At 36.9% G+C, this 13,751-nt stretch overlaps 1 long non-coding RNA gene across 1 annotated transcript; it reads right to left on the reverse strand.

The window, feature by feature from the left end:
* Positions 1-429: 429 nt before the first annotated feature.
* Positions 430-8,513, reverse strand: LOC144761678 (uncharacterized). Its single transcript, XR_013595842.1, has 3 exons — positions 8,390-8,513; positions 1,383-1,458; positions 430-477 (listed from the first exon to the last, which is right to left on the reverse strand). It is a non-coding gene; the product is annotated as an uncharacterized LOC144761678 (long non-coding RNA).
* Between the last annotated feature and the right edge of the window lie 5,238 nt (positions 8,514-13,751).

The raw sequence follows: 13,751 nt of genomic DNA on the forward strand, positions 1-13,751 counted from the left end.
CTCCTGAGCCACCCTCAGAAAACCAAGGGGGTCAAGATACATCTACCGTGCCCCCTTCTACCTATTCTGAACATTATTTGCCCTCCATCTTGTATCTTGATTCGAACGAAACACAAAATGGTGGACTGCCATAACGCTGCTGGTTTGCGAACCGGGCAACTTCCCAGGAAGCGGTCCCCAAAAAAAAAAAGTTGGGAAAGTAATTCACAGACACTAAGAGTAATAGAGATGGAGTGAGTGAACAAGACTGAGAAACTATGAGAACAGAGGGACTGAGAAAAAGAGTGGAAGGAGTTGAGTAAATAGGTAATAGAGAAAGGAATGAGGAAAGTAGCAAAGGCAGGAAACTGAGGATTAAAGAAGTGAAGCAGTGGATCTAATAGTAGGTGAATGTGATAGAAATGTAACGAAAAGAGTACAACTATTTACCTTGTAATTGCTGTTAAATTAATCACATTTTATTTCTATACTTTCAATCTGTGAAAGAGAGAACCAACATTTAAAAAAAAATTAAAATATGTATTTAAAAATTACAAAAGACAAGGGAAAATATTGAAGGACAAATAGTTTTTCAACAACTTTGACACTGACAGAAGCTTCTGCTTCTCCAGGTCCTCTACACAATGCTAAAGATATACATTTTAAACTAACAGTATCTTGATGCAGATGAAGTGAGGACTATCTTAAAACATGGTGCATCTTTTGCATTGCTCTTGTTTCAGAAAAGTGTCGCTTCAGTATGCCAATAACATGTCTCCTATCCAGAGATTTGTTTGAGGTGAGGCCTACTCAGAGTTCAAGATGAGATTTACACTTGTTGAAGTGTACAGAGGAGATAATATCTGTGAAAGTCTACTAATGAAGTGAGTCATGTCCACTGCACTCTTCAACAAAGTAGAAACCTCCTATGTTTCCCTGGACAGACCTAAACTTGATCTGCACAATGTGATTCGTAATGATAGGAAACTCAAGTGATGTAATTGAAATATGTGCAATTTATTTTGCTCATTTCACAATCACATCACTTGTGTTTCCTTTGCTTAGGTATCTCATTGTGCAGATGTAGTCCAGCATATGAAAGATTACGTAGAAGTGCAGCACTGCATACAATAAATTTAACACTTACAGAAAACTCACCTTCTCCATGCCTCCTACACAGTTCTACATATACATCATAAATGCAAACAGTACAGAATTAATTATACATGTTAAATGGTTTATTTTTGCTGTTCTCAGAATGTATCAAAATTCACTAAAAACAGTGACTTGAAGGTATTCATCATGTAACAGCGGGGAAAAAAAAACACAATCAAAATGATTGTGTTTAAAAAACCCATACAACATCAGAAAATAAAATTCAGAACTCCTTAAAGTTAACTTACTTTCCATGACGTCCAAGGATGTCCTATAAACAGCTTACACTCTTTTGTGCTGTTATTACTTTCAGCCCGCCACTTTCTGAAAGAAAAGCTCCATCGTTTTTAAAAACACGTTACATGCAATAAATGACTTCTTGCTCTCTACCACTATTTTCCACAAGGCCAAATCTAGTCAGAGATATTTATAACTCTTGGATTTCTTGTAAGCCAATCCCATCATTTGGCATTTCCGCAACTTTCAGAATTAAAATGTTGAAGATCATTTTCACAATCCTGGAATAATAATATCTTCCCCTTCTTGGTCAGTCATGTTCTACATTTCCTATGACACTGATACTGCTTAATATGAAGCAGACTTACACTACCTCTATGAGTACTACAATTATTTAATTCTCTACATCACTTTTAATCACAAAGCAATGTAAAACAGTAGACAGCATTGCAGACTTACATTCCCTCTACTCCATGTTTTGATTGGCTGCTTCAATTAGCTTATGAAAAGAAACAATTTTTCTGAACTCATTTAAAGTGCACATACATCTCCATAATGTCCAATCCTTTGATTAGAAGTTATGTCTCTGAACTACACTTATCCTCAAGGCCAAATTGTGTAGGAGCCATTAGAACTTCTTGAAATTCCACAGATCATATCCCGAGATTATTTTCCTAAAATTTTGGTTTTAAAAACACCAGGTAAGAGTTTTTAAGGTCATACGGCAATTTTTTTTTGAAAATTAAAACAGAATCATTGCAGAATGACCATCCATTTCTAGACTTTAAATAAGCTGTGTAATGTCCTGATGATATTGAAGGGCCGTCATGATATATAATTGCTGTAGTTACAAAAGTCCTTCCTGATATTGACAACTGCGAAGCTACAAATTTTTTTATTAAAGTTGTCAATTTTGTTCCATCAGGCCTACATCGTTGGAACATTAAAATGACGTACTGGCCATATTTTCGTATAAATAATGTGGACATCATTTCAGATTTACATTGGCTACACTCCATGCTGTGATTAGCAGCGTTTACTAGCTTATTAAAGGAGACTGATTTACTGTCTGGCAAAGTTAAATATATAAATCTTTCTGAGTCTACACTAGTAGTACTTGATACCATACAGTTCTCGCAGTCATGCTGCCATTGATAAGAAAGCCCAAACAGCTGATCTACATCTACACCTTCAGCATGTAATACATCAAGCATATACATTAAAAACTCCTGACAATCTTGCTGAATATTTTGAGAGAATTGTGTTTGCCCTGAACATCTGTCTAACAGGTTTCGAATTTCAGACACACTTTCTATTTTTGTTCTATCTGTGCTACATTTCTCTAACACAGAATTCAACAAACTGCAAAATCTTTGATCAGAATTGACCACAATCTCTTCTTTTACATTTTTTAGAGAAAACAAAACATTCATTACTACATTAGCATAGCAGTTGACACCAGAACTGTTTTCAAACTGAAAACCAACAACATCTTCAACAGAATCCTCTTTGTTTCTGCTTGTAATTTTAGGTTCATTCACTTTTTGTCTTTTTGCTACAACCTCCCCAGTATTGTTCTCATTTCTTCGTTTCCGGCCTACCAGACGTTTCTCAAACAAAGGAAACTGAGGCAAATGTGGCGCATACTCTCTTCTTAACCTATTGTATTCCTTAACACAATCTAGATCTGCACAAATGTTTCTGACATCACACTCAATCAAGTACAATCCCGATAAAGTTCTAACTCGTGACAATGCCACATATGCCATACCCTCCTTGAACACAGAACTGCCAATATTCACCAATGCAGTGTCTACACTTAAACCTTGCGATTTATGAATTGTCACCGCATATGCCAAGCAAACAGGGAACTGCTTACGGCGAACATATAAGTCTTTTACAAGCAAAAATCTAGCAGAACAACGAGCAATTAGCTGTACTTCCTCAATGCCATCAAATTTAATTTTTAAAAATTCAATTCCATCTCTATTTCTGTATTTCACAAAATCAACAACATTACCCATTGATCCATTTACCAGACCTCTTTCAACATGTAAATTCCTTCTTAAAATTATACGGCAGTTCAAGCACACATTCAGAGTCTTTTCAAAACCTGCAGTTTTAGATATAGTCTTCTCTAATGAATCCAATTTTGATTTCAGATTCTCAGACAAAATAATTGTTGATCCCATATGCTGTACTCTATCAATAGCTTCCACTTTCACAATCTCTTGCTTTTCTAAATGCAACATTTTGTTGTTAAATTTGGCACATTCTGCAAGAGTTGGCATCAAACATATTCCAGATTTCTTATCAGTAATTTTCTGAAAAATATTCTCAGGCACAACATCTTGTTCTGGATATAAATTTGACAGTAATCGTGCATGTAAAGCTTCTTTTCCATGCTCGGTCACTTTTCCAATTCTAACATCTTGTAGAATAGTCTTGTAAACTTCATCCTTTGCCTGACGCATATTTTCATGCAGTTCAGCATAATTGAAGTTTAACCATATATTGACGTTGCCAATGCTGCCTAGGCACTTCCTGGTATCTTCATGCGTGAGCATTTTGAACACAGGTTGCCCTTTCACTGGTGTCAGCTGCAGAAGATCTCCGAAAACAATGATGTGTTTGCCACCAAATAACACATCATACTCTGTTTTGAGAACTTCTTGCATCCTCAAATGCACAAAGGCAAGCATGACATTGGAAACCATGCTTACTTCGTCAATGATAAGAAGTTTCATTTTCCTCAAGATTCTTGAAACTTCAAAACAAGCATCTCCAGATAGCTTGTGATATTCTAATTTGTTGTCATGCTCCACTGGCAGCATCAGTAAACGATGTAAAGTAATCCCTTTAATATTATGTGCTGCCAGTCCAGTTGGAGCAGTGACAACACAAGACAGCGATGACTCTGTCCTTTCCTGCAAATAGCATGAAATTGCTTTAATGAGGAAACTTTTTCCAGTTCCCGCTTCTCCACTCACGTACAGTCGGACAGGCTTCAACGACGTACATGAGCACTCTTTCTTATCATGACTTAATCCATGATCAATTTGCATGGTAACTTCGTCATATATTTTCCTCTGCTCAACGTTGAGTTGCCTTTCCAACTCTTCTAAGTTAACCACATCCTCTTGAGCATGTGCCATGGCTCTTTCCACCTCATTCATAGCAGTGGCAGCTTCATTTTCAATAAGAGGTCCTCCTAGTGGATCCTGACTCAATGAAGCAGAACTCTGACTGTCCTGAGAACTGTCTCTGGCAATCTCGGCTGCAATTGTTGCTTCCTGCTCAATTTCCGCATTCAACATTTCTACATATTTGGGAAAAGCAGGACATTCTATGGTCTCCTTGGCGGCATTGAAAGAGTCTTCATAACAGAGGAAATCTCCAAGCAGTTCCTCTTCTGCACGCCAAGGCTTGAAAAGTTGCAAAAGTGCTAAATAGAAAAACTCCTTTTTTTCAGGAGATTCGCCACTCAATTTTCGATGGTTTATCAAGTGGCATTTTCTTTGCTTCACCAGACATCCCTCACTTCCTATTACAGCATACACTCCTTTCTCAGTATCTTCTTTGATGTTCCTCTTGAACATGTAATTTTGCAGAACCTCATACAGACAAACATTCTCGAGGTGACTGCTTCGATTTGGATAATATGTATCCAACATGTTGGTCTTCAAAATGTCGGTACTGTTTGGCTCCTTTTCCGCCAAATACTCAATTTCCCGCACAGGTTTGAGAACTCGATTACGCGTTGCAGCAAGACCAAGACTCGCCCAAACGATACTCCTGGACTTGGCATAGAGACTTGCTGAAGACAACCGGTCAGAACATTCGTACGCTCCGATTTCTCGATGCGACAACATCTTCAGACTGAAACTGTACAACTTCTTGCTGAGGCTCTTTTCATGGGAAATGTCCTCCCACATATCCTTCAATTCTGTCTTCTCTTTTTTGGTGATGTAAGACGTCACATACCGAGCCACAGCCATACAGTTATCAGCCACAAACTGTATATCCATGTTAGCATTCCACATGGACAAAATCACCGGGTTGTAGTCGTTGATGTACTTGGACTCTTCGTTCCTCTTCAAATTGTAAGTGTTTTTAGGTGATTTCTTCATGACATTGTGTCGCAGCGAAGACATCAAACTGTTTACTCTTCCTTTAGAAATCACCGGTCGTGGATAGCCGAAACGACATTTAGTGTAGAACTTGTCCTTGTTTCGGAATTTACGACGGCAGTACTTTCCACATCGATGGCTTTGGAAACGCAGAACTTTTTCTCTTAGGCTTTTCTTCTCCTTTGCGTTTGGAACAGCACACGTAGAATACTGTTGGATGAAACTCATCACTGAGTCATCTGGATCCGTTCCAAATTTAGGTGCATCCTTGATCCACAGCAACATATGTATATGAGGAGCACCTCTTGCTTGGTACTCCTTTCTCCAGAAGAAATCCAACACCTCTCCAAGAGGTGGATTCTTCTTATTCATGATGAAAGACATCATAGCTTCAAATCTATGATTGAAGTACCTACATACATTGACTGGATCCAAAGAGCACAGTTCTCCGGGTGTCTTGAATTCGATGTTTTCTACGTTAGCATTTGCCTCTCGTAGAAATTCAAGTAAGTCTTCCCAGCCATACTCGGCACAGCTCAGAGTGAGGAACCATGTGGGAGTACCTAAGTTCCTCAGCATACATTTTAAATCACCATGACGACGGTACCAGTACTCATTAGTACCACGCTGACACGCCATGAGATTAATCAGGTGAGAATCCAAAATACTATCTTGGACATTCACTTTATCCATAAAATCACTTGCCGAGATGTTTTGCATGTGTATACCACTTTTCAAGATGTGGTTCACTGCATATGACAGTCCAGACAGATCGCTTTCAAACAGGAGATGAAACAAATATGGAATGCATTGTCGAAACCTAGCATCTCCTGCATACAATCGCAAAGTCCGGTATTCAGAAGCAGGAATTTGATGAGGTCGCTCATCATATCTTCCTCCCTGACCTGTTGGAAAAAGCTGTGGGAAACACCGAGCTTCCAAACTTTGCTCCCAAACACTAATGGGACTCCCTTTGGCTTGTTTCATTTGAAACAACTCAATAGCATTCCCCATGACTTCCTTTGAATGCAAAGGATGAACACTATAATGTTCATATATTTCCTCACTAGTAGAGAGTTCTACTTTCTCAATTTGACCAGCACACAAATCGCTATCCTCTTCCTCACTTACTTCCTCTTCTTCAACATATACATTCTTATAGTATTTATTATTTTTTTTCAAATACAATGTTGCCTTTTTAACTTTCCTAACATCTACTAAATCTTGCCATATTTTCTTATTCTTTGTCGGAACCCCATTAACTAAGATAACCAGAGGTTCCTCTTCCACTTTTTCTACTCCAATTGTGTTAATGTTTTTCTTCAAATCTAGAGGCAAATAAACAACTCTTCCCTTTAATCCTCTCTGTAAATCTGATGGAGGCAATTTCCCTGTCTTTGGCTCCATTCTTACAATAGCCTGAAAGGGATGGATACTTTGAATCAAAATAGATTCATAAGTATTTAAGTCCTTCAATTCAGAAGGAATCTCAACCAATTCCAGATTATTATGAACTGCTCTAGCAGGCATCTGGTTTTGTTTTAATTTGTTACAACAATAAGTACACACACGTTGATCCAATCCCAAATCAAAACAATTTTCTACCATCAAGTATGTTGCAAAATCCTTCCATTCACTATTATTTTCCCTTTCACTTTTTGCATATAAATCCACTAACTTAGTCTGATTCTTATAATAAGTGCGTCGACAACACACACAAGTGAAATTAGGCCTCTCACTTGATTTCATGTCAAACGTCGCAATTTCCCTCTGGAAATTATCTGTACTGGAAACATGTACAGTATCTTCCAAATGACCCTCTATTTCTTGCTCAATTTCAACATTCTCCTCTTTACTTCCAAAGTAACAAAACTCAATTTCTTCACATATATTCCTCACATCTATTTCAGAACCATGCAGAAGAGCAGCACATAATTGTTTCAGCATAATTGCTGGACTCTTAGCATAATACAACAGTCTAACTAACTTCCTCACTTTGTTATGATGCACTGCTAGCATCCTGAAATGATGAAAAACACTCTGGCATACTCTCCTGGAAAGACAAGCCAGTGAATGACCATGCAAACCTGTCACTTCTCTCACTCTGCAAGGATCTAATTCTTGCAACAACCTCATTTTCTGCTTCAAACTTTTCTTGTTAAATGACCGTACAAAATCACAAAGCAAATTGATAGAATCCTGTCGCACACTGCAAATACTACTACACTTCCAGGTGTACACAGGACCCTTAGCACGTCTTCCTAAAACCTCATTACCTAACAACTCTTCTGCCTCTGTTGTCACAAGTTTTTCTTTTTCAACTGGACAACCATCTTTCACTTCATAAGCACGACCACTGATGTCAACTGCATGCACCAAATCATTATCCTGGAAATAACTCTCTTCATTAAAAAATGCCTCACAGCTTGAACTATGTATCCATTCTCCAGAAAAAACTTCACAAAAATTACTACGATTAACTATTCTCTTCCATCTACTATTTCTTTTGAAATCAAAAATTGCCTTGTTTAGCTTCCTAATTCTATTGATTATCAAAATAAATAACTTACGTTTAATTTCAAAAGCCTGATCAATAACTTTCTCAACTTTTTTTTTTCTCCTATAAAAAACTAATTTCTGTTGACCTTTCTTAATATTTTTTAACAAATTGCCAATTATCCTGTTACGGAACATTCGTTTACGAATCTCCGTAAACTGTTGTTTCCTTCTACTATCATGCACAGATTTATCTCTTGCTCTAGCAGTAACATTTTCATTTGTCCTTTTCTTTCCATTTGATTTACTTGTGTTGTTATGGATTGAAACATTTTCTGTACTAATATTTTTTTTATTTGAAATATTTTTTATGAAATATTTAGAGCTCTTACCCGGTGCTTTCTTCATCGCTTGAGAAATCTTTTTGTTAGAGGACTGCTGCATTTTTTTTTTCTCCTGCTGTCTTTGACGTTTTGCAGCCTTCATCTCTCTTATTTTTGTAGGCATAGTTGAATCTGAGGAAAAATATAATAAAAATGTTAATAAAAAAATATTATCAAACAGTAAATCAGTAATAGTGATCAAAAACATAACACACTACTTGACATTTTAAATAGAAGATTTTTTAGTCCTTGCAAATTTACAATACAGAAGTAGCAGAAAAGAAATGAGATTTATATTTATGTTACCTATGCTATTTTATATGTGAATCTGATCTAATTTTATGAGCATATTTTAATATTTTATTGAAGACACTACACATAACCTGTTTTTGAAGGTGTCTTTATTTTTAAATTAAACGGTTTACCTTTTTACTTTTTATTCATTATAAATTTTAAAAATAAATGTTTATAATTCCAAAGGCTCAAGCAGGTCATCTTCCCATCCTATATCATATAATTCGGACAAATCTGCATCCTCATCACGCTCTTCTTCATCCTCAGGATTTAAATCATCCAATGGATCAACATCCACTGATGTTTCAATTACAAGTTCAATGATGAGGTCAAAATCAACTGATTGCAGATTGTCGCTCATGTTGAGGTTGTCTTTATCTTTAAAGAAAGACAACAACAATGAGATGTTGCAGAGTAAGAGACAAATCTCACAGATTATAATAGTAAAATTATTTAACAAGAGTAACATTTTGCAGCTATTATTTAGCCATGTCCAGCGATGCTGAGCAGGTGAAGCCTATGTCTAATTTTTCACTGGACAGGACTCATCTGTTCTTAACCTTGGATAAGCCTCAACGACTCTGTGTCCCCTGCACATACTCAAATGTTAAAGTGCAGATTTATATTAAATGGCACATCCCCAGGCATGCACCAGTTAATGTGCACCACTGCTTTACCACCCATGGTGTGCCGCATTTACAATCAGATAGGAGAAAGCTGCTTCAAAACCCTGCACCTGCTTGAAGCTGGCATAGGTCTTGACGCAGCATTGTATAGATGGGGCACCCCTGATCCTTGCTGGAGCTGCATCGCACTTACGATACAACTCCAGCAATGCGCCACCTTTACAGCACAGATGCGTCACACATCTGTGCCTTTTTTGCCCCATGCTGCGCCGCATTGTAAATGCAGCACACCATGGGTGGCGGAACAGTGGCGCAGGATGACTGTCACATCCCTGGGGATGCGCCACTCATCATAAATCTATCCCTAAGCTTCTTATCTTGTTACAGATGAACTGCCATATGTATCATCAAAATATTTTACATATTATAAATAGCAAATTTTAAGGAATAAATAGCGATTCTTTACTATTCCTAATTTGCAATGAGCAAATTGCTAATTGCAAATTACCCATTCATTTCCATAGGCTAGGAGGCTCATAGGAATTAATGTTGCAAGTTGTGATTAGCAATTAGCTCATCACAAAATAGGATTTTTTTCAAGCGTGCAGGGGTATCTCAAGAACAACCTGCTGCACCCCTGAAAAAGAAATTTGGGAGCACATGGCACACCTACATGCCCTAATGGCATGTATGGGCGTCATATGGGACCTTTTTTTTTTTAAAAAAAAAATTCTTTTTGAAAAGAATTCGCAAATTACCACAAACTACAAGTTGGTGGTAGTTTCCAAATCCTTAATATCATTTTTTACATATTTTTTTTTTATACATTGCATTTAAGGAATCACAATTTTTGAATTATTGACATTTTAAGTAATTTCCACATGTGCACTGTTTTCTAAATATAATTTGAAAATCGTTTTTGGGGAAAAGTAATGGTTTGCAAATTTATGACAAGGACATAATGGTGTATGCTTCTCTATAAGGCATTTCAGTATCTCTAATGTCATTTTTCCCATATTACATTATAAGACCTTTCCCCATGAAGCACATTCCTTGTAAATATGCTCCCACCAGTGCATTGCAAATTTAGATTTTGACTGTTTCAGACACATACCCATGTTGAAAGTGACCCAAAAAAATTGCAAACGTTTAAAAAAAACACATTCATGTGTCTTAATGACATTTTAATTCATTTCCCCATGGACAATGTTTTCTAAGTGGCACAAAAGAGGTATACACCTATCATAAATCTGTCCCTAGAATTATAAATGATTAAATCAGGATGACAATAAGATGTGGCCTATCCAGAGGTTTGTTTAAGGTGAGGCCTACTCAGGATTGCAGATTAAAGTTATGCTTGATGAAGAATACAGAGGAGATAATTTATTGTAAAGGCCTACCAATGAAGTAAGTGATTTCTACTTCATTGCACCAGTCATCATAAATGTATCCATAAGCTTCTTATCTTGTTAGACATCAACCGCCATATGTATCATATAACTATTTTGCATTTCCAAAAAAGCGAATTTTAAGGAATAAATAGCGATTCTTTACCATTCCAAATTTGCGATGAGAAAATTGCTAATTGCAAATTACCCATTCATTTCCATGGGCTAGGAGGCTCATATAAATGAAGGTGCAATTTGCGATTAACAATTTGCTCATCACAAATTAGGAATTTATTCCAAAAGTGCAGGGGTGTCTCAAGAGCACCCTGCTGCAACCCTGAGAAAGAAATTTGGGGGCATATGGCGAACATAAATTTTAACAACATTCCTTTACCTCAAAAACGATTTTCAAATCATAACTTCAAAACACTACACATGGGAAAATTACTTAAATTGTCCTTAAGACACATAAAAGCGTATTTTGATTGGCTTTCCTGCATGGTAGGGTCACTTTAAACATGGCTATGTAACATAAACATTCAAAATCAAAATTTTCAATGTACAGGTGGGAGCATATTTACAAGCAATTTGCGCCACAAAGAAAGGTCTGACATTAAAATGGGAAAAATAACATCAGGGACAGTCAATTGCCTTATAAAGAACCATACACCATTATGTCCTTCTCTTGAATTTAAAAACAATTCCTTTTTCCCAAAAACGATTTTCAGATCATAATTTCAAAAAACTGCACATGAGAAAATGACTTAAAATGTCATTGAAACACATGAAAGCGTTTTTTTATTGGCTTTCCTGCATGGTTGGTTCACTTTTATCATGGCTATGTAACACAAACATTGATAATTAAAATTTTCATGCACATGTAAGAGCATATTTACAAGCAATTTGCGCCACAGAGAAAGGTCTTACACTAAAATGAGAAAAATAACATCAAGGACAGTCAATTGCCTTATAAATAACCATACACCATTATTTCCTTGTCATGATTTTAAAAACAATTCCTTTTCCACAAAAACGATTTTCAAATCATAATTTCTAAACACTGCACATCAGAAAATGACTTAAAATGTCATTAAAATACATGAAATCATTTTTTGATTGACTTTCCAGCATGGTTGAGTCACTTTTAACATGGCTATATAACAGAAACATTCAAAATCAAAAATTTCCATGCACATGTGAGAGCATATTTACTAGCAAATTGCGCCACATAAATCATAATTTTCTCCTTAAAGCACACTATTCTCTATCTAAAGTAAAGAAATATTTTCTCACCTTAGCAAATACTTTGAGTTTGAAAACAGTCTCAGAAACACACCAATTTGTCTTCAGCAGAGCAAAAGGTATGCACTCCAGAGTCTGCAGCTATCAAAAGCACAGAAATGGTGTAATTCTTCACACATATTTCTCATGTCACCCAATCAAAACTCTTCCCTCACTTTTTTTCAAATGAAAACCCTTCCCCCTCTGCCCTTTCTGCCTATTTTCCATAGCAACCACCTCTTGGAGAAACTCTGGTGTTTGCAAATTCACACAACAATGTTGCAATTGAACTCTGAACTCTCAGTGCACCTGCATATCCAGTGCTTTCTTTCATTTAATGATTTTTTATTGACCACTCAAAATACATCTTTCAAAGAACACATCTCTACACCCTAACTTTCTGTTTTCATCAATCAAAATCCACCAATCACTGTTACTACTTCATGAACACAGAAACTCCACAGTTTTTTTCATTTCAAACTCACATTTTTTCAACTGCCATTTCATTGCCACACTTCATCTGACTGCAGGAGAACCTTCTCTCACCATGTTTTCTGTCTGGATTGTTGGTCATAGTTATATTCACTGGGCTCAAAGGTACGTTGAAAGCAGAAATTTACCTAACCTCAATTTACAAGATGTGGAAATTAAGTGGTTTGGCCAGAGAGGATTAAAATGTCACCAATTGATACCATTGGTGAAAACCTTTATGCATTTGCCAAAACCTGACCTGTTAATTGTGCACTGTGGAGGTAATGACTTGGGCACTTTGACTGGTGTAGGTCTGGAAATGCTTTTAAAGGACACCTTTGAGCAATTAATGGCACTTTTTCCTCAGACTGCCTTGGTATATTCAAATATATGCCAAAGACAGAAATGGAGGTGGTCAAACCAATTTTGTCCACAAATTGAGAAGTCGAGGAAGCATGTAAACAAATCTGTTTCAGCTTACATGAGAGACCATGGAATGGGCTCCCTGTACAACAATAACTTGCGTTACTACATGCAAGATATCTACAGAGGAGATGGAGTTCACTTCTCAGATGAGGGCAACAGAGTTTTCACTCTGAATTTAAGAATGTGCATTGGTACCTACTTATAAGTACCTAAATGTACCATAAACCCAAAAGCTCTTCTCAGAGCTACCCTACATCTAATCACTCACAATTATTTTTTTACTCTAACTATTTTCACTAATTTTCAACAAAATACGCTCCCTGGTGCGCTACCCGGTACGCGTACCGGGAGCTAACCTCGCGAAATTTTTAAAAAAAATGTTTTTTTTTCCGCACATATGGGCCTCCTCAGCCACCCTCACAAAACCTAGGGGGTCAAGATAAGTCTACCGTGCCCCCTTCTACCCATTCTGAACATTATTTGCCCTCCATCTTGTATCATAATTCGACCGAAACACAAAATGGTGGACTCCCGGAACGCTTAAGGTCCGCGAACCGAGGCGCTCAACGGTTCGCGTACCGGGTCGCTTCCTGGGAAGCACACCATCAAAAAAGGTGGGAAAGTAGTTCACAGAAAAGCCACTGGAGACAATTTCACCAAATATAGAATAGCTCATACTACATACCAATCCCTACCATTTTCACAAATTTGATTGGAATTCCATTTAGCCATTTAGCCTGTAGTCCTCTCTAAATACCGTGAGGTAAATTACTTCACAAAACACATCTGAAGTGTTGGAATTGACAACCAATTAAAATGTTACTTTCATTTTCTACTTTTTTTACATGATATTTGATTGGTTATGTACCCGAATATATATAAAGG

This window comes from Lissotriton helveticus, chromosome 6 (assembly GCF_964261635.1).
Source record: "Lissotriton helveticus chromosome 6, aLisHel1.1, whole genome shotgun sequence".
Classification (NCBI taxonomy): domain Eukaryota; kingdom Metazoa; phylum Chordata; class Amphibia; order Caudata; family Salamandridae; genus Lissotriton; species Lissotriton helveticus.